This window comes from Geotrypetes seraphini, chromosome 5 (genome assembly GCF_902459505.1).
Source record: "Geotrypetes seraphini chromosome 5, aGeoSer1.1, whole genome shotgun sequence".
Taxonomy (NCBI): Eukaryota; Metazoa; Chordata; class Amphibia; order Gymnophiona; family Dermophiidae; genus Geotrypetes; species Geotrypetes seraphini.
Genome location: NC_047088.1, coordinates 226,506,807 through 226,529,298, shown reverse-complemented (window position 1 = coordinate 226,529,298; position 22,492 = coordinate 226,506,807).

Here is a 22,492-nt window from a genome sequence, read left to right as displayed (position 1 = left end):
GAGCATCCCTCCTGCCAGCCAATGGGGGGGGGGTCCCTGCCTCAGCCACTCAGCTGATCATGGCAGGAGGATTCCCTTGCCACAATCAGCTCAGCGGCCACATCTATTTGAAATGTAGGCCAGCATTTTACTGTCCTATATTTCAGGCATTTGTCGTGGCCCTAGGGAGATGCCTAGGGCTGCTTAAACTTGCCCAAAGTTACTTCTGGGTAAAACTATGCCCATAGCCAGCCTTAGGTGAGCTTAAGTGTTCTGATGCATCTCCCTCAACTGCAACAAAAGCTTAAAGTCTAAGCAGCCTGCCTCAGGTTGTTTTTTGTTTTTTTTTAAACAAGCATCCAAGTTTACCAAGTTTTAATTTAAAATTTGATGCTAGACAGCGGTAGGGCGCCTACAGCTGCCTAAAATCAGGATGCTCATTTATAGACTTTGCCCCTTATTTTGTACCTGGGGCAATGGAGGGTTAAGTGACTTGCCCAGTGCCACCAGGAGTTACAGTTTGAATTGAATCCAGATCCCCTGGAATGTAATCAGCTTGTAAATAGCCGACCCTTGGCCTGTAACATGTATATAGCAGCAGGACCACTACCATGACCAAAACCTCAGATGATGAATCAATTGTCTCCTTTCCCTGTTAAACTTTGCCTGGATTCCAGTTTGGAATCTTCTTCCACCAAGGTTCACACAGGTGCTAGATGGATACCAGGAGCTTCCTAGGGGAAAACTTTTAGCAGGAGTATGTGAAACTGGATTGCTGCAAATTCTCATTCCCCTTTGGCTATTATTCCATCTAGCAGACAATGATGACCTCAATAGTAACAAAGTCACATCTTTACATTTAAAATAAATAAATAAATAAATAATAATAATTAAAAAAAAAATATATATATATATATGTGTGTGTGTGTATTGTTGAAAGTAATATGAAAAAATATATTGATTTATTTTTTAAAACAAAATCTGTATTAATTTTCAGATCAGATACAAAATGCAAACAATATACAATCAAATAATACATTAAACAGCACTTATAACCAAACAAATATTAATTCAAAATAAATTCCCCCCTCCCTCTCTGGATGTGCTTAGAAATCAACTAGAAATTTAAAATTTATTTGATTAATCAGTTTTAACAAATGACGTTAATGGACCCCATGGAACTCATAATCGAAAGAGAAAAACGTCTAAAAACCGGCCTAAGTTGGCACTTGGACGAACATTTCTCAAAAACGTCCAAGCGCCGATAATAAAACTGGGTTTTGGACATATTTAAAAACGACCTAGGCCTTCATAGTGCCGCTCAACGTCCAAAGCTAAACGGGGCGTTTCGGGAGGCATGTTGAGGGTGGGAGTTGGGCGGGACGTGAGCCAACTTAGACTTAGTTGTACAGCATGTATAACCGAAAGTTTAACAACAGAGACTAGACGGAACTTGGACGTTGTGACTTAGACCATGTAAAATATGGTCTAAGTCACAAAAAAACACCTAAACTCACCAGATAAGCACTGCAATCACATAACACAGACCCCTGCACATTACCCCAGGGATCACCAACCCCCCCACCCCCATAAAAATTTTATTCACAGCTTTAAATTTCAGCCTCCAGACCATCATCACCTGGCTGCCTGGCATAGGAAAGCCTAGTTGTCCAGCCCAGAGGCAGCTTAAGTCATCTTAGGGGTGGGTTAGGGACCCATAGAGCAGAGGACCCATGCCCATAAGCCCCTGTAATCACTGCATTGATACTGAAACTTGTGCACTGCCCTACACACCCCCAAAACCTTTTTTTACTGGCATAGAAGTGGCTCCTGCAGCCATACGGGCTATTGGGGTGGTAGATAAGTGGGTCTAGGGGATTCTGGAGGTGGTATGGGAGGCTCACCATCACCTATAAGGGAGCTGTACTGAGGAGAAGTTTTTGTGAAGTTCACAGCGGTGCCCTGTAAGGTACCCCATTATTTAGGTGGCATGTCTGGGTGTGCAGTCCATCACTTTGCAGACCCCTCCCACATCCAACAGGGCTTGTTCTAGGCGTTTTGGACTTGGACGGAAATGTGGTATAAAGATAGACTGATTAAGTGGCTTGGACGATCAGATCGGCAGGACGTATAATTAGACGATTTTCGAAAGTAAAAAAAAAGTTGGACGTATCTTTCGAAAATGTGTCTTAGGCTCTTTTTAACTTTGGACGACTTGTGATATGGACGTAAACGGACTTAGACGTCCCTTTCGATTATGCCCCTCCGTGTTTCTTTAAATTTTTTTATTATGTCCCAATTGCTCAGCATTCATTCTTTCATATCTATATTATTGACAAAGAGTTTCCCACCAAAGAGTAAAGTTCACTCTGTCCCAGTTCTTCTAATTTCTTGTTATGAACTGCATGGCCACCCCGTCATAATAATAATAAGTCTGGTTTTTTTCCCATCAATTGGACTCTTAGGTTTCATTAAAGTCCCAAATAAAACAATGTCATAAGACAATGAAGCAGAAGCCTCCAATATCCTAAGAATATAAGAACATAAGAAATGCCGCTGCTGGGTCCATCATGCCCAGCAGTCCGCTCATGCGGCGGCTCTTTTGGTCAAAGATCAGCGCCCTAATTGAGACTAGCCCTACCAGCGTACATCCTTGTTCAGTAGGAACTTGTCTAACTTTGTCTTGAATCCCTGGAAGGTGTTTTCCCCTATGACAGCATCCGGAAGAGCGTTCCAGTTTTCCACCACTCTCTGGATGAAGAAGAACTTCCTTACATTTGTACGGAATCTATCCCCTTTCAATTTTAAAGAGTGCCCTCTTGTTCTCCCTACCTTGGAGAGGGTGAACAGCCTGTCCTTATCTACTAAGTCTATCCCCTTCAGTACTTTGAATGTTTCGATCATGTCCCCTCTCAATCTCCTCTGTTACCCCATATTGATTTCCTGAAATTGAGTATCAAGGGACAGTAAAACAAGTGTCCCATTCTCAAGATGACAATGCCAGCATCTATTAGACTTTGAACTATCCAACTTTTGTAAACGAACTGGGGTCCAAAAAATTCTATATAACAAAAAAACCCAAGTTTGTCTCATAGATGCTGATACTGTACATCTCTTTCTCCAAGTTCAAATCCATGGTCATTGCATAGAATAAATATGCTGCTTTGTTTCAATGTTCCAAATGTCTTTTAGGCTTGTTTTAGGTTTTTTAGTCAAATATTCAGATATTAGTTTGTAACACTTGGCAGACTGATGCCCTTGAAAATCTGTCTGGAAATATAGGCCCAGAAAGCTCTATTGATTTTTTAAGTTGTGCCTATCAGGGAACCCTTTCTGAATGGCCTGTTTCAACTGCAACCATTTATAATCTTGAGATTTTTAAATGCCAAATGATTGTTGCAATTGTAATAAATTTACCGTTTTCCCATTCTGAATTACATTATCTAGAGCAGTGTTTTCCAACCTTTTTACACCCGTGGACAGGCAGAAATAAAAGAATTATTTTGTGGACCGGCAAACTACTAAGACCAAAATAAAAAAACACATTTCCGCTCTGTCTCCGCAAGCTCGGTCCCCACAAAACATCTGATCCCATTCACACAAGCCTCAGTTAAGATTTTATATTGAATGTATTTTATTAAAGTATAAAAAGAAACAATATTCTGTACAATTGTCATTTTATAAATATAAATATACAGAGCAAGGACCAACAAAACCCCTGTCTCCCCTCTACTATCAAGAAGACTGAACAAGCCAAATTATTACAGAATGCTAAATGAATGAAATATCATGCTAACTGAATACTGCACTCACACATGACAGGAATAGTGTTAGGGGAGTGCCCCCTGGTCAGAGAGCGCCCTAAGCCAGCTGGAAACTAAAGAAGCACTGCCTGGGCTTTGCAGTTCCCAGTTATGTCTCTAGCAGGATATATATTTCTAATCTGATATATTCTAATGACAAAAATAAAAATAAAATTAATTTTTCTACCTTTTGTGGTCTCTGCTTTCATCTTCTTTTCACTCTTTTCTTTCCAGCGTCTGCCCTGTCTCTTCAATCCAGCATCTGCCCGTTCCATCCACTGTCTGCCCTCTCCCCCTTCCATATGTATCTGACTTCTTTCTATGCCCCTCTTCCCCTTTCCATCCAGCTTGTGCCTCCTCTCTCCTTTTTACATCATTCATTCTAGCTTCACTGCTTTCTTCATTTTTATCTCTCCTACACCAGATCTAGCATCTTTATCCCTCTCTCATTTCTCTGATGACCCCCTTTCCAACATCAATCTCTCTCTACTTTCTCATTCCTCTTTCTCTCTCCTTTCCCTGATCTGATCTCTCCATTCCACCCTGAGCCCTGACTCCCTTCCCCTCCTGTAATCTCCCTGTCAGCTGTTTCCTTCCTTTTTTCCTTCTCCCTTCCCTCCTCCCCCCTATCCAACATTAATCTCTTCCCATCCCTTTCCTTCCTCCCCTCCCAGTAGCATCTCTCCTTCTACCTCCCTCCAGGTCCAGTAGCAGCTCTCCCTTTATCCAGCAGCTTCCCAGCCTCCTACAGTGGCTTTCTCTCCTTCCAGCAGCTCTCAGTACTTGCCTGCAGCAGTGATTTCTTTAGGCAGCCTTGGGTCAGTTGCCACCTCTGAGGAAAGGGGAAGTTGCCGAAGTGAATCACTGCCCTGGTAAGTATGAGAGCTGCTGGGAGGGGAGACAGCCACTGTCGAAGGCTCCCCATGATCTTGCTCCTGCATGCCCTGCACATTCGCGGCCCCCCTCCAAGCCAGCAAAAACAGCGTTGCACCATAGGCTCTGCCGCCCAAGATGAGCCGGAAGCCCCTACCCGCCGCATCCTGCACATGGGCAGACTCTCAGCACAGACGCTGCTGATGGCTCCAATCCACACGCTGCCCCCCCCCCCCCCACGCACACACTGACCATCTCCCTTCTACCTGCACCTTCCCAGCGGCCCTCTTTGGCAACTCGGCAGGGGCAGTGATCAAGACAGGCTGCTGACGTCAGGACCTTCCCTCTCTGAGTCCTGCCTATTTTGTTTCAACTTCCTGTTTCCGCATAGGCGAGACTCACAGAGGGAAGCCTGTCATGATTGTCTGAGGCTTGGAGGAACAGCAGATTTCCGCCAACACCACCGGGGCAGGAAATTTAACGGCGTGGATCTCGCCGGCCCTGCACAGACCGGCAGCAATTTTCTGCGGACCGGCACCGGTCCACTGACTAGCGGTTGAAGAACAGTGATCTAGAGTAAGTATGCCTGCCTGCAACCAATGTTTCCACGCTAAACCACATTACATTAACTGTTCTTATCACGTCCTCTGACAATGCATTCCAGAGCTTGAATATTCTCTGAGAGAAAAAATATTTCTTCCTGTTGGTTGTAACTTTATCGAATGTCCCCTAGTCTTTGTAAATCTTGATGCAGTAAAAAACTGATCCACTTGTACCCTTCAGCTCTCTTTTCCAAGCAGCCGAATCAGCCCGCCCAAAGCTGCCCGCACCTGAAGCCGCCAGCAGCCAAAGTAGCCCGCCTGCAGCCCACAGTTAGAAGCCTCCCACAACAAAGGAGACTGCCTGAATCCGCCCGCCCACAGCCCACAGTCAGAAGCTGCATGCAGCCGAAGGAGCCAGCCCGAAGCCACCCCGGTACTTTTTTAAAGTTGAGGTGCTCTCCTGTTGGACGGCTGTCTTTGGAAGCAGAGCGGCGCAATACAGGAGCACAACATTTGCACTCCCTGCCTGGTCCCGCACCGCTCAGTGATTGGCTGAGGTCAGTGACATCAGCCAATCACTGAGCGGTGCGGGACCAGGCAGGAAGCACAAAGGTCACGCTCCTGCTTTGCACCGCTCTGCTTCCAAAGCCAGCCGTCCAGCAACCGCTACCGCCTCCTCTTGAGCAGGTGGTAGTTTTTCGGCTAACGCGGGGGGTAGCGTGTGATTAAAATCACGCGCGTTAAAGCTGCTACCACGGCTTCATGAAAGGAGCCCTAAGTTTACTTTTAGATCCTGGAGTCTAAAGATGCATGTTTAAATTTAAATTAATGCCAATTAGCACTGATAATTGATTTTTAGCGCCCAATTGGCTCATTCAGCAATTAAATTATGAATGCAAATTGTGCACAATTTTAGTGCCATATATAGAATTAGACCATTACTGCAAAGTAATTTGCCACACAGCAAGTGCAAAAAGTGTATCACACTTTCATAAAAGGACCCCAAACTTGTTACTGCCATTGATATCTGCATTTCTTAGACTCCTTGGTATGCAGCGAGATAAAATCATGACTTGATCAATCTATCTGGAGTGAGGTGGTAACCCAATCTGGATTTAAAAAAATGTATTTCAGCTTTATATAACAGAATCCTATTGATATCTTCCAAACAAGCTTTAATAAATTTTATACATGAAAGAAAGAAGGAAAATCTTCTTGACTTTTCTTTATTCATATATCCCTGTTTCCATATTCCATCTAGGGATTTTATGGCAGAGAGTTCATTGACAGAAAGGTTAAACTCTTTTAAATCCTAGGAGGAATGTAGCTGAAGAAACTGATGTTTAAGTTTAAAAATGCCAGCAAAAGTAAGCCAGAGATGGCAATATTGCCTTTTGCAGATGACATGCTGCTAATTATTACTAAGTCAGAGGTTCTTTTTTTTTTAATTTGATTCACTGAAGATTCTTTTTTATTTGGCAGAATATGAGGGAAAATCTCTGTGAACAAAGCCTTTGTGTAGTCAAAAAAAAATGCACACTGTCTCAAGAGATACAGGAGGGCAGACCTAACAGAAGACCCCCAACAGATCTTTTCATTAAAATGAACAAAATTACTGTTACTTTAATAATGTATAGTAAGGCATTGTGAATTATAACGCTTAAAGATACTTTGGATCTTAAATATAAAATCTATTTAAAAACCATTCTTGAAAGATGAGCTTGTTCTATAAGACAGACAGCAACAAGAGTTGAGGTAAATATTTTGTTAACATTATACATACTATCAAGGGCTTTCTTTTTCTTTTTGTGTGTGTAATTAATAGTTGGGTAGACAGATTACATTACATTACAATACCATATATATTCTGCCTAATACATGGCCTCCGATCGCATGTCAATCATGCAACAGCGTTGTTTATAAAATCATGTCTATCTCAAACACAGGCATCAAAAATTTAGGCCAAGGTTTTCGAGGCCTAAATTTCTGGCACCTATGCTAGATGTGAATCGTGTCTACGTTGGTACCTAAGGATTCCTAAGGTCATTTCCGGCATTAAACATGCCTACGTTGACCTTAGGCATCCTTAGGCACCACTATAAATGCAATCTAGGAGCTGTTTTTTTAGGTGCCTCTAGGTGCCTATATTATTTTGTTTTAAATAATTTTAAGGTGGCTTTTAAATGGCTTTGCCGCTTAAGTTAGGCACCAGTAGGGCACCTACCTGCACCTAACTTATGGTGCCATTTACAGAATATGGGCTTAAGTTCCACTGAGGCCATTTCTGTGAGTTGACTTTTTTAAAATAAAAAAAAAGACAAGGAAAACAAACCCACATAATTTATATATACAAATGCGGGAAAAATACAAAGTGGAAGACATTGCATGTTCTTTTAAAGTGCTGCAAATAGCAAAAATCCTCAAGTGGCACATTTTTTATCACTGAACAAATGTTTATTTATAAACTGCATGCTAGTATCTCTGGTAATAGTAACAACTGGCTTTATCAGACTGCAGCAGGCCCTGTTCCTTTCCCTGATGGTAAATCATAAACATCACAAATAGCCACAGTCGTCATGTCACGCTGAAATCATATACTACATAAAGGTGGCATCCTGCAGATGGAATCCCTAAGGTGACAAAAATGACAGCTTTGAATAAGGCTAATGCATTCTCGTTTACATTTGAAATAATGATTGATTAAGGCAGAAGTTTTCAACTGAGATCTCGATTACCTCCCTAGCCTGTCTAGTATTCACTATATTCACAATGAATATGTATGAGAGAGATTTACATGAACTTCCTCCATTGTATGCAAATATTCATTGCAGATATCCTATAAACAAGTTTGCCTAGGAGCTACTGAATGAGAGGGTTAAAAATGCCTGGATTAAGGAATCAGTGCAAGTGAGTTAAATAGAGCCTATGACTGGATCCCAAGACCAAACATGGACGTGCGTAGAATTTTGCCAAAGGGAAGAAAAGTCTCTGATTTTATCCCTCTCAACCTGTTGTTCATAAAATTGTTTTCCTTTACATGTTGAGTTGCAGATGCTCTGCAGGGTCCCCTTACTAGGCAAAAGGCAATATGAGGTGAGAAAAGGAGCACGCTGCCAAAGCAGGTACAGGCCTGTATAATGGAAATGTGACATTCAAAAACAGGCTTTTCATTTTAACAACTTTGAGCGAACGCATAATGAAGAAGATATAATTGAAGTGAGAGAATTAAGCATTAAACTTTCACCAAAGGAGTTTGAGAAGGTGGCATTCTTGACTATTTATTCACTGCTTTACCTTAAAGACCAGGATGAGAATTTGAAATTTAATTCTCTAGGTAAATATTTGGATATCATCATCTAAACCTGGCTCTTACTTTATGGCTCACTCCCAGTGTTCCTTTAGGTGTATGGCTCTGGTGTCTCTCTGTGCTCTGTGTTTTTGGATATTACATGTACTTTTGGCTGCATGTCGTGCTGCTACTTTCCTCCTTATAGATAGGCATAGGTCTGCCTGCTGTATTACATTATGTAGATAATATTTTGTGAATCTTTGCATTTTTTACGGCATGCATGTTTCTTGCCTTGTTAACATTTGTTGTACTTCATCTATTAAACTCAATAAAAATTTTTGAACTAAAAAAAATATTTTCCCCATCATTTTTAAGTATGTGAATGTGTAAAAAGAGCAGATATATATATCTAGTTCATTTTAGCTCAGTTCTCTGACATCCAGGATTAGTTAAACTGATCATACTATATAGAAAGTTTACATTAGAGTAGTACCTTTTATTTGTTGAGATAAGATAGGAGGCTGAACAGATGATTAAAAGGTCAGTTGCATCTCTTTTGTGACCAGTCACTTAAAGCTTTCCACTTCAAATAGTGAAACCGTTAAGAAAGCTAGATTCACATAGGATGAGCTTTCTGTTTGGAAATCCCTCCAGCATATTTAGTAAGCATAAATAAAAGAAAAAAAAAAACATTCAAAAAGAATGTACAACATTTGTATTACCTTCAGAAAACTTCATGAAGAATACCTATGAGGAATAGAGCAGTCATTCTGTATTTCTGTCTGCTGGTTATGTCTTTGACTCCACTTATCAATATCGCCTCTATGTCGGTTACTATGGGAATGAGGCTTTCCATCACTCAATAAACCCCAAGTTCCTTTTTCACAAAGGTGAGCAAAATACTTTTAAAATAAGGTTTTATCTATTTTATGCCTTGAGGGACTGTGCAGTCATCACTTTATAGATATGTAGGCACTTTGAAATGCAGAGTATTATGTTCTGGCTTTGGGCAAGCAATATCTTAAAACCATTTGTTTATCCATAAAAATCAATATCAAAGTCATGCTGAAGTATATATGTATCTAAAACATATTGTGCTTGCATCTCTTTTTCTCCCTTCCCCTCTCTCTCTTTAGATAGATAGATACCGTCTCTCTATCTCTATCTCTATATATATATTTGCATATAGAGAGGAAGTGATAAATAGCAATTAAACATTACACCAGTTAAGAAGAAACACACATATGTGGTTCTAAGGCTGCAAATGTTTAAAGGACACTTTTGAGCTATGAAAATTATGATTTATTTTTTTGTAACCTTCAGTGGCTTCATCTTTAAAATAATACAACATAATTAAAGAAGTTGATTTACTATGCTATGCTGTAATTGGCCATTAATCCGCATTAAAAAGCTGCTTTTAATGTGGCTGTCAATCACAATTTTAAGGACTAGTTTGGTAAAGGATGCGCTGCAATTCTTTCAGTAAACTTGGTATTAATTTCAGTTTAGTGATTATTTAAATTTTGATACATTATCATTATTGAAAGTATTCTGTTGATTAGTTCCCACCCTCAATGTGAGAATCCTGGCTTATAATGGTTGAAAATAACCTTTACTCTAACTACAGAATAAGGATGGAAAATGCTAGCTTACCACACCATCACCATTCAGGGGACTGCTGTCATTTTCGAAGCTCCCTTAGTACCGGTGCTCTACCTTTACCTTACAATCCAAGGCCCACCTTAGCCCGATTTGTTCCTCATTGTTGCAGGTTTCCAGGCCTCGCTGCGTCTTTGTCAGGTAGAAACCGACGTTTCAGCCATCGTGCTGTGGCTTTCTTCAGGGTATGCTCTGAAGTCGGTTTCTACCTGACAAAGATGCATCGAGACCCGGAAACCTGCAACAAGCACAATACCAGCTACAGAAACCCTGAGAGAACATCTAACCCAGCTCCACGGGGAGAACATCCTTTAAATCTACCAGACACTTTTTCTATTCTATGGACTTTCACAACAAAACTCCAATTCAAATTGGTGGACTGCCCTGTTCCAAATCAGGTCAGTGAACCCACTATTTTCAAAGTGACACTGCAGACGGCAGATCATACCCTGAAGAAAGCCACAGCATGGTGGCTGAAACGTCGGTTTCTACCTGACAATGATGCAGTGAGACCCGGAAACCTGCAACAAGCTCAATGCCAGCTGCGGAAACCCTGAGGGATCGTCTAACCTAGCTCCATGAGGAGAACATCTTTAAACCTACCAGATACATTTTCCATTCTATGGACTTTGACAACAAAATTCAAATTTCTGACCAACTGACTTTCCCACCCCCCAGACCAGCCCCCAGCGCTAAAAGATAAGTTATAGTTATTAGCGCATGGATTGTACAAGCACATGCAAAAAATTACCATAGGCCACCTGAACATGTTCTACAGGCATAGGATAGAAGAGAGCATCTTTGATTACAGAGTGATTTTTAATCAAGCTGAAAATTAGATAACCATCTGCCGACATGAGTCATATTTTGTTTCTCCTGCATCAAGGTAGTCAGTCACCTGAAACGTCCCATCAAGAGAGCCCCCAAAAAGTATAATAGGAACTTTAAGGAAACTGACTACCTTGATGTAGAAGAAATGAACTGTGACTCATGTCTGGAGCTAGTTGCCCAATTTTCAGTTTTAATGGAAAAGCAAACTGAAAAATAAGTTTCTGACATTCTGACTTTTGAAGTGTATGGTACAATAGAATATGAGATAAGCATTGGATAATTTTTTGTGGACTAATGATAATTTATGGTACATATGTTATTTGATATAAATTGAACTCAAGGAAATAGTCAACTTTGGACGGTCCTCCATAACTTAAATCATTAGCTTTACTGGATAGCTGGGGCATGTTGTTAGCCACGTGTTTCATAAAGATACATAGGTGCCTATTAGTGGCCTAATCAAAACTTTAAAACATCCAAAAAAGCATCTAAATTGGCACTTGAATGCTTTAATCATTGGGACGTCCAAGTGCAAATTTTCAAAAACTGTGTTTCTGAATGTCTAACAGGACTTCTTAGCCACTGTGCATCCAGATTTTAAATGGTGTTTTAGGAGGCATGCTGTGGGTGGGCTTAGAGATGAGTTAAACTTGGACATTTTGGTGGCAATAATTGAAGCTTTCCTAGACAGAACATAAATGTTTCCACCTAGACATGATAGAAACCTTCAAGATCCTGAAGGGCATAGAAAAAGTAGACAGGGACAAATTTTTCAAATTATGGGGAACCACAAGTACAAGGGGGCACTCGGAGAAATTGAAAGGGGGAAGGTTTAGGACAAACGCCAGGAAGTTCTTTTTCACCCAGAGGGTGGTGGATACATGGAACGCGCTTCCAGAGGCTGTGGTAGACAGGAGCACGTTACAGGGCTTCAAAGAAGGTTTGGATAGGTTCCTAGAAGACAAAGGGATCGAGGGGTATAGATAGGTGTAGAGGTAGGCTATAGGGATAGGAGAAGAGGCAAGTATAAGGATAGGAGTGGAGATAGGTTATAGAGCTAGTCAGGGACCACTACTCAGGCAATGGGCCTGATGGGCCGCCGCGGGAGCGGACCGCAGGGCGAGATGGACCTCTGGTCTGCCTCAGCGGAGGCAACTTCTTATGTTCTTATGTTCTTAAGTGCCACAATGATCCCCCAAACTGACCAGATGACAACTGGAGGTATGCAAGCATGACCCCTCCAATACTCTCCCAGTACTCACTAACCTCTGCCTACCCCCATATGTCTGAAAAATAGTATATACCTGTCTCTAGAACAGCAGTATTTTCTATGGGAAAGCCTAGTAGAGTAGCACACAGGTGTCATAAGTAGACTAGTGACTCTGATCTCTGATTTTCCAGCTAGCTGTAGAATCATATTTCCATGTCTACTGTATTGTCAAATCTATGGACACTTTTGCATTTAGCACACGCTAATATTTAGCACATGGCAAAACGGCTAGCGCGCCTTAGTAAAAGGATTCCTTTGTTTTAGATTAAGAGGCATAGTTATCAAGGTGAGCTAATATTAAATCATGTTATTTTATCACTACCTTGTGCTGTTATAGTACAGGTCCCATTTTATGCCATGAGGTAGGTAAATTAAATGAATGGTTGGGTAATATCATTATGCATTCCTCATCCTATTTCAGTTATAGAAAATTAGTAAAAACAAAATTATTTAATCGATTTGTAAGTTAAGATTTTACTGTTTTTACTTTCATATTGTATGTATGTACTGATGATTTTATATTGTGTTTTATTCCCTGATTGTCCAGCACTTCTTGTTGTAAACAGCCTCAAACTATTATGGCTTTGGCGGTATATACGAATAAAATTATTATTATTATTTTAAGACATACAACCAGTAGGAGCAGAAGTTTATGGGGATTGCTCATGCCCCAAACACCCCCACTGGACTCCCAGTAGGCCCCATAGGGGGGCTAGGCTTGGGGGTTCATCTTGAGGTAGGATTTGGGAATTGAATCAGTGGGGGAGTTGAGAAGGGGGGTTTCAGAATTGACAGGAAGTTTGGGAGGGGGTCTCAAAATCAACAGGTGGTGGGGAGAGAGAAAATGACAGAGCTACTTATGTGGGTCCCAGCTGAATATCAAGCAAGACCTGCATAAGTACAAGCAACTAGCAGCTGTCTGGTCAAATATTCAAGGACAATGCCTGGATAGGGGCCCAGCATTGACTATCTGGGTCTACCTTAGCTAGCAAGAGTCAGCTTTAAAACACTCTGCCACCGGCGGAATATTAACCAGTTAATTCATTTCACTAAAACATTTGTTTATATTTATTATTAAATTTGATACACCATTTATCTTATTCAATACAAAACAATTTGCATTTAACAATTTAAATAATAAAGAGAATCATTTCTTTGATAGGAAAGATTAATCAGACAATGGAGAAATGCAATCATCACAAATAAAATCTTTTAATTAATAATAAAACATGTTAAGTTAAGTATGTAAATTAGCCAAGATCTTATTAATTTGCATCCAGTAGCTGCATTTAGCAGAAATGAGTTCTAATCCATTAATTTCATTGTGGGTTAATGTATAGAACCCTATCTCAGTGCAAAAAGAGCTGAAATCATCTTGCATTTTTCATCCTACACATATGAGCATATAAATTTGGGTAGCAAATTTATGTATTTAAAAAAATGTATATCCCGCTGCATCCACAGTTATGAGCAGGTTACATAAAAACATACATAATAAAGTTGCGACAAACAATAAATGTAAAGGAAAAGCCTTATACACCCCCCTCCCCCTAAATTGCAATAGTGCTTATTAGTGCAGGGAGCCATGCTGAATGCTCTGTGCTGCTCCCAATGCTCATAGGAACTCTATGAGCATCGGAAGCAGCACGAAGCATTCAGCGTGGCACAATCTTTAGGCCCTATTTTACTAAGTCACGGTACTACGGATCAGGGCGTTAAATACTCTGACGCTGCCCTGATGCTCATATGAATTCTATGATTGTTGGAGCAGCATTGGAACATTTAGCTCTACCACGGTTAGTAAAAAGGGGCGGGGGGAGGGAGGTTAAATTTCAGCATTTAATACCGATTTGAAGACCGACCTCCATTATTTTAATAAAAATGTGTTTAGCACTTGTCAATACTTGTGTTTGTCCTTTTAGAAATACTGTAATGCAGGGGTGTCCAACCTGTGGCCCAAGGGCCACATGCGGCCCCGTGAAGTATTTTGTGCGGTCCCAGTCAAGGGTGATGCAGTGTTTTCCTCTGCTGCCCCCGGGTGTTTATCCTCTTGCCGGCTCCCTCCTCTGTCTTGCTGCAGCGTTTGCGCATTTGTGTGGCCCCAGAAACATTTTTTCGGACAATGCAGCCTAGGGAAGCCAAAAGGTTGGACACCCCTGCAATGGTAAAAAAAAAAAAAAAAAAAATTGTATGTAATGTGCCAAGACAGTGGGAAATAGCAGCATGATAAACTGGACAAACATAAGGAAACAAACTATATTAAAGACCTGACCCAGGCTATGTTTCAGCTTTACATCATGGGTCATGGTCTAACACAATACGCTTCCTTAATTGTCTCTATATATGAAGTTTATGAACACATCCAAGATGGCATTTAATGTACACGGATAGAAGCTAGGTGGATATAATGTTTTTGTAATTACCAGTCCTTGTTGGGTCTTCAATAAAGTTTGCTTTGTACGAGGGGGGGGGGGTTAAAAAAAGAGAATGACATGAATATGGTTCAATCAGTGATCTGAAACAATGTCAAAAACATAGCATTTTGTTTCTGCTGATTGGCACTTAACAAAATAAGATAACACTCTTTTCAGCTACAGTGGCAAAATAACGCTCAGAATTCAGGAAGTTGGTTGGTTGGGCTGAGAACTTTTCAGCACCCCCTCGTATGTACTAAAAATGAGCCAAGTATAGGACAATCAATCCATTGTGACATCACTGATGAGGTTGGCTCTTACTGGTGGAATGAGGCATTCTGACACCACAATCCCAGCTCTGGTTATCAGACAATGAAACTCTTCACATTACGAGCAGGTGCTGAAAAGTTCTCAGCCCAACCAAGAAGAGAATGACATGGATATGGTACAATCAATGATCTGAAACAATGTCAAAAACATAGAATTTTGGAATTACCAAAATTTTATGTTTTGACATTGGCACTTAACAAAATTTTATGTTTCTGCAAATTGGCACTTAACAAAATAAGATAACACTCTTTTCGGCTACAGTGGCAAAATAACCCTCAGAATTTTAGGAAGTTAGTTGAGTGGGCTGAGAACTTTTCAGCACCTCCTCGTATTATCTTTTCTTTAGACCCCAAAAACATTAGTAGGCAAAATATCTAATAATCTAATAAGAAATAAAAGAGGAAAACTTGAAATATATTATAGCAATAACAGAGAAAGATTCTTCTCTGCTTAAATCCACTGCCTCTTTAAGATTGGCAGAAAGTACTGTATTTCTTTTACTTTGGAGCACTATCATTCTACTGAGAAAAATACACACTAGGTTCCCTGGAAGTCTCCTTTGCCTTAGATCAGGGATCTCAAAGTCTCTCCTTGAGGGCCGCAATCCAGTCGGGTTTTCAGGATTTCCCCAATGAATATGCATTGAAAGCAGTGCATGCACATAGATCTCATGCATATTCATTGCGGAAATCTTAAAAATCCGACTGGATTGCGGCCCTCAAGGAGGGACTTTGAGACCCCTGCCTTAGATGATGTCTTTCTGGTGTTTATAAAAATAAACAGGAACTACACTGAAGTATTTTTTTTTTGCCTTAAATGTGAACAACTTTTGTGAACAGACAAAACTGGCATATTATGCTTCTTTCATCTCCCATGCAAAACTGCTCTCACAGTTCTAACATTTTGTTGCATTAAAGATTTAAATGTTACATGCTCTTGGCTGTTAGGTTTAACTGTAGTGTTTTGGATTATTGCCCGGAGCAAAATAAAATCTATAAATTCTTTTTAAGAATAGAATATTTTGCAAATTATTTAGGAATATAGTCTTAAGTGACATAAGTGCTTTCAGGTGTTTCTGAATAAACGTTTGCAAGTTTGTTGTTTCAGGAAACAGGTGCAATTCTGTTGAAAAATACGGCATGTTAAACAGAGAAAGAAGAGATTCAGAATGGGAAAATAAGGTGATCTATATCTGCATGCTTCATAGGGGTCCTTTTATTAAGGTGTTCTAACTGATTTAGCGCATGCTAAATGCTAAGGCGTCCATTATAAATCGGTTAGCGCACCTTAATAAAAGGACCCCATAAAGAATAACTAATCACTTAAAATATATTGCATATCTGTTTCTATATATAAACTATGGCCCTCTTTTACTAAGGTGCGCTAAATGATCAGTGCACGCTAAATGCTAACGCGTGCCTGTTATGGATGCATTAGCATTTAGCGCATGCTAATTTGATTAGTGTGTGCTAATCGGTTAGCACACCTTAGTAAAAGAGGGGGTATATAGGTGTTTGAGATTAGAATAATTTTTTGACAGCTTTTATTTGTAATGCTTTAAAAGAAATTGCTCTCTAGTTGATGCTACCACAGGAAATATATACGCTGAGAGGACTATTTAATAAAATTTATATTTTTTAAAAAACAGGACTAGTAATAGAAATATTACAGTATTACTAGTGCAGTAATTACTGTATTACTGCAATAATTGCAGCTGCCTTAAAATGTGGATAAAGTTATCTATATCTGTCTCTTTTAAGAGATATCAAGTTATTTTTCTACATTTGCACAGATTGATTCAGAGACATTACATTAGAGATTTCTATTCCGCCATTACCCTGCGGTTCAAGGTGGATTACAAAAGAATTAAGGTTGGTCTGTTACAAGAAAACAGTGGTCTGTTACTAGAAGAGATCAGTGGTCATGAGTAGTGAAGGTAGAGAATAGGGCGAGTATTGTCAGGGAGTTAAGAAGAAGATAGAAGGAATGAGGTAATAGATCTGAATGCTATGGTTAGGGTTACCAGATTTTTATCCAGAGAAACCCAGACACATGGCCCAGCCCCATTCTACCTCCAGCCCTGCCCTGATTTTCAAAGGAGGTTTAAATGTTAAGGAGGCATGTAAGAGGCATGTTTTTGGGCGGGTTTAACACTTGAATGTCTTGCAGGGATAAACCATTTTTTTCAAGACATCCATGGTGTCATTCAGAGTTCAAAGTTAGGCCTGTTTTAAAAGTGTCTAAGTGCCAAAAAGGTACCCAAATTGACCAGATGACCACTGGATGGATTAAGTTATAATCCCCTCCACACACAATCCCAATGGCCAATGACCCCTCCCACCCACCACCCACCACCCACCCCCTACATACCAGTCTCTATGACAGCTGCAGATGTTATGGGACATCCTAGTAGAGTAGAAAACAGTTGTCTGGAGTAGCCTTGTGGGTGGTGTAATGAACCATATAGAAGGGGATCCAGGCCCATATCTTATACTACCCATTACATTTATGGTGAAACATGGAAGTCTACCAAAACCCATCCAAAACCTTCTATACTGCCATACAGATGACACTTGCAGCCATAAGGACAATTGAGGTGGTAGACATGTGAGTGTAATCGGTTTGGGGGAGTTATGAAGGGCTCACCATCAGGGCAGGATTAACCCTGCAAACTCACTTCATCCTGCACAACCCCACACGAGCAACCAGAAACAATAACTTCTTTGCATACCCAAAGATTACAGGCTGCAGATACAAATCATTCCTGGACAGAACCTTTAAGTTCTAAGCAAGCAGACAGCAAGTTTGGCTGAAAAACTACATAAACGAACCCAATCTGTCTTACAGTGCCTTCCGTAAATCGATCAAAACCGCCCTATTCGCTAAATTCGTTGACTAAAACTGTCTCCTCAACTGTCCCCTTCATCACTAGGACCCTCCCTCACTAGGACTTCCCTCCCCGTAAACGCCTTTTTCTTCCTCTCAAGAAGCTCCTCATCTATTCAGATATCCTCTACTCATAGAACTCCTACTCATATGTAAGCTCTAAAAGTATTCAGGTATTCATTACCCATAGAACTCCAATTAGCACGTTAGTTTCCCATTAGACTATTTTATTGTATTAGACACATTGCATGGTATTGTATCTAGTCTTATTGTATTGTATTTAGACTCACTGTATTGTACTGTACTGTATTGTATTGTATTGTATGTAAACTTATTGTTTTGTATTAAGACCTTTTGTTATTCGCTGAATGTGTAGCCCTCTTACAATGTAAACCGCCTAGAAGTCGCCTGACTATGGCGGTATAGAAAAATAAAGTTATTATTATTATTATTATTATTATTATTATTATTATTATAACCAATAGGCCAAGTAGGCATGTGCCTAGGGCCCGAAATGGTCAGGGAGGCCCGATGAAGGAGGGCATCAACATTGTTTTTTTCAAATGGCGATGGGCCCCTCCAGCATCGATTGGCAACGTGGGCCCTCCCGATCGGCAACGCAGCCCCCTCCCATCGACAGAAAGTAAGACAAGCAAGCCACATGGGTAAGAAAGGCAACGGGAACTGTAATTGTGCAAGTGGTGCTGCTTGCCCAAAGCTTCCCTCTGACGCAGCTTCCTGTTTCTGCCTGGGCGCATGGTGGGTTGGGGTGGGGCAGGGGGCCCAGTGTACTTGTGTGCCTAGGGGCCCTTGACGAAGTAATCCTGCCCTGCTCACTGTACACTATAAGGTGATCCTGGTAAAATATATACCTGGAACACTTTATGTGAAGTTCATAGCAGTGCCTCCTAAGATGCCTCACTGCCTTGTTAGTATGTCTGCGTGTCTAGTTCATTAAGATTCTGGTCCCTCCCATGTCCAAACGGCCTTGATTTGGACATTTTGAACTTGTATTTAAAAATAGCCCAAAAAGTTAGACATCCTAAGGTTTTAAAAATGGACGTTTCCCAGTCCCCGACTTTTGGATATCTTCCAGTATATGTCCAAAGTCAGACTTAGGCCCACTATGAAAAATGCCCCTCCACATAACCTATCTAGTCTGCCTATCCATGCCATCAATTATCCCAGCATCTCCCTCAGAGATCCAATGTACTTGTCCCAAGTTTCTTGAATTCAGATACTCTTTTCATATCCAAAAGGCTCCCAAATATTAACCTGTATGTTTAAATAAGAGACAACTAAATTGCAACCCTCCTGCTCACCTCCCTGAAGTATATGTATCACAAATAGAATAGTCAGTGCAAAGAATGCATATTAGAAATCCCATGTACAGTATATATTATTGTTCAAATTATATACAATATATTATCTGAAATTTAAGGCACTGACTGAAGATGAATTATTTATAGCCATGCATTATTTATAAGTCATGCATACATATAGCCAAACGAGAGCTGTGATACTCTAGAATTGCAGTGATAACTAAAAGTACAGTAGATAACTTACCCAAAATCTTTACTGTATGTCATTTTTTCTATGCTTTGCAGATTGGCTAACAAGTAATGAAAACATTTTATTTTCTGATACATTTATGATTATTGGAGATGGAGAAAAGAAGAGATTTAGTTATTTGTCTGAACACTTTTGGGTTAATTTGTTGGCAGCTAGTAGATGTATAATTTCCTTATCCAATTATTTTCAATTTCTATACATATAGAGGTGCGATTTTGAAAAAAAAAAACAACAACAAAAAAAAACGCCTAAGTCCAACTTGGATGTCCAAAGTTGGAGGAACAGAAATGGCAATTTTTCAATGTCCAAATATAATTTTTTTTTAATCTTCTACTTAGATGTATTGGCTGCCGGGATGTCTATTGTAATACCCCATTTTTGATCAGAAAAAAAAATACCATCCATGTTGAAAAGTTCTAATCTGACCATTTGGATGTGGGTGGAGCCAGCATAGTAATGGACTAGCCACATAGACATCCTGACAGAGCAGTGGGACACCTTAGAGGGCACTGCTGTTAACTTCACATAAAGGTGCCAGCTGTATACCTCACCATAACCCCCTTATAATGTAGGATGAACCCTCCAAAATATCCCAAACCTACTATACCCTCCTGTGTACCACCCCAATAGCACTTATGACTGCAGGTGGCACCTATATGGCAGCCGAGGGAGATCTTGCCTCACAAATTTGCTTGACTTCTTTGAAGGTGTGAATAAACATGTGGATAAAGGTGAGCTAGTTGATGTAGCGTATCTAGATTTTTTCAGAAAGCTTTTGATAAAGTTCCTCACAAGAGGCTCCTGAGAAAATTAAAGTGTCATAAGATAGGTGGCAAAGTTCAGTTGTGGATTAGGAATCAGGTATCGGATAAAAAACAGAGGGTAGAGTTAAATGGTTATTTTTCTCAATGGAGGAGAGTAAACAGTGAAGTGTCGCAGGGGTCTGTACTAGGACTTATTTATAAATGATCTGGAAATTGGAACAACGAGTGAGGTGATTAAACTGTTCATAGTTGTTAAAACGCATGCGGATCGTGAAAAATTGCAGGCGGACCTTAGGAAATTGGAAGACTGGGTGTCCAAATGGCAGATTAAATTTAATGTGGGCAAATGCAAAGTGATGAACATTGGGAAGAATAACCTGAATCACAGTTACCAGATGATAGGGTCCACCTTGGAGATTAGTGCCCAAAAAAAGAATCTGAGTATCATCAAAGACAATATGATGAAACCTTCCACCCAATGTGTGGATGCTAGGAATTATTTAAAAAGGGATGGTTAACATGACTAAGAATGTTATAATGCCCCTGTATCGTTCCATGGTGCGACCTCATCTGGAGTATTGTGTTCAGTTTTGGTCTCCTTATCTCAAGAAAAATATAATGGCACTAGAAAAGGTTCAAAGAAGAACGACCAAGATGGTAAAGGGGATAGAACTCCTCTCATATGAGGAAAGACTAAAACGGTTAGGGTTCTTCAGCTTAGAAAAGAGACAGCTGAGGGGAGATATGATTGAAGTCTACAAAATTCTGAGTGGAGTAGAATGGGTACAGGTGGATTGATTTTTCACTCCATCAATAATTACAAAAACTAGGGGGCACTCGATGAAGTTACAGGGAAATACTTTTAAACCAATTGGAGGAATTTTTTTTTTCCCACTCAGAGTATAGTTGTGGAAGATGCCAGTGGTGTATAGTAGAGTTGTGGAAGATGCCAGTGGTGTCCTCTCACCATTCAAGGGGATAGTTGGCAGGTTCCAGGGAGGGATTTAATTTTACGATCTAGAGCCAACACCGATTGCAATTCACAGGGAGTTATATATGCAATAACTTGCCCCTGTGATTTAGTATATATTGGTCGTACAAACCGCAAAATAAAAACACGTCTCAACGAGCACAAGTCTCGTATAGTGAACAGGGTAGCTCAGGCTCCTTTAGTAGAGCACTGGCTGAAGTGTAAACATTCTGTAGAAGATTTGAGGTGGCGTATTATTTGTAAGATTATTGATGTAGAGGGGGAGGTAGATCAGAGACAGCTAAATGAAAAGGAACAAAGATACATTTTTACGGTGGATACGGTTGAACCCCGCGGGTTAAACAGCGGGATTGAATGGGGTTCTGTGATATAGAGAAAGGAAGAGTTGAACCAATGAGCTGCAAGAGGGGTGTGAACCTTTTGGGAGAGGGAGGATTTAAATCGGGTTCTAAGGACGCCGGCGCCATCTTTAGCTCACAGCAGTATTTGGAGTCGGATGACGGCGGCGACCTTGGTAAGCTGTAACCTTTTATACGGGACTAAAACTTTGTAAAAATTTGGGATAGGGAGGGGGCTCTACACAATTGTATGTTTATGGCTCCGTTTCTATATTTTCCAGGGAGACCCTTGATAAAGCACTGATTTTATGCAAAACATGTCGGGTCTGACTCCCCAGGTTTGGCTGAGATAAGTACTATTTTAAGTTTTGTTTTTATCACTACAAAGTTTAATAATTTATAATGAATGATCACTAACAAGTGGCAAAAAACAAAGTAAAATAATTAAATTTTGAAAAAGACAGCCAATGATGAAACACCACACTTAGCTTCCCGCAGTACAAAATCTTTTACTGCGGTGGAGTGGTGGGGCTGAGGCGTCCTTTCAAATAGAGTGCAAGATACAGCTAATAATAATAATAATATCCAGACCACATACATACTTTGAGTTACACTGATGCTCTTAAGGCTGGATTAACGACTATATGAAAAACGGCCATTTAATTAGTTGCCCTGTATTGATAGCATGGAATATTGCTACTCCTTGGGTTTTGGCCAGGTACTAGTGACCTGAATTGGCCCCGTGAGAACAGGCTACTGGGCTTGATAGACCATTGGCAGTAAGGCTATTCTTGTGTTCTTATATCCTTGTGTGTAGTAGGTTTTGGGTCTGTTCACACATTCTACCATAAATTTAGTGGTTAGAGTGGCTTATGGGCCTAGGTCCTCCCCTCTGTGCTCCACTAGCCCACCCATCAGGCTACTTAAGACACCTGTGTGCTGCTCTAATAA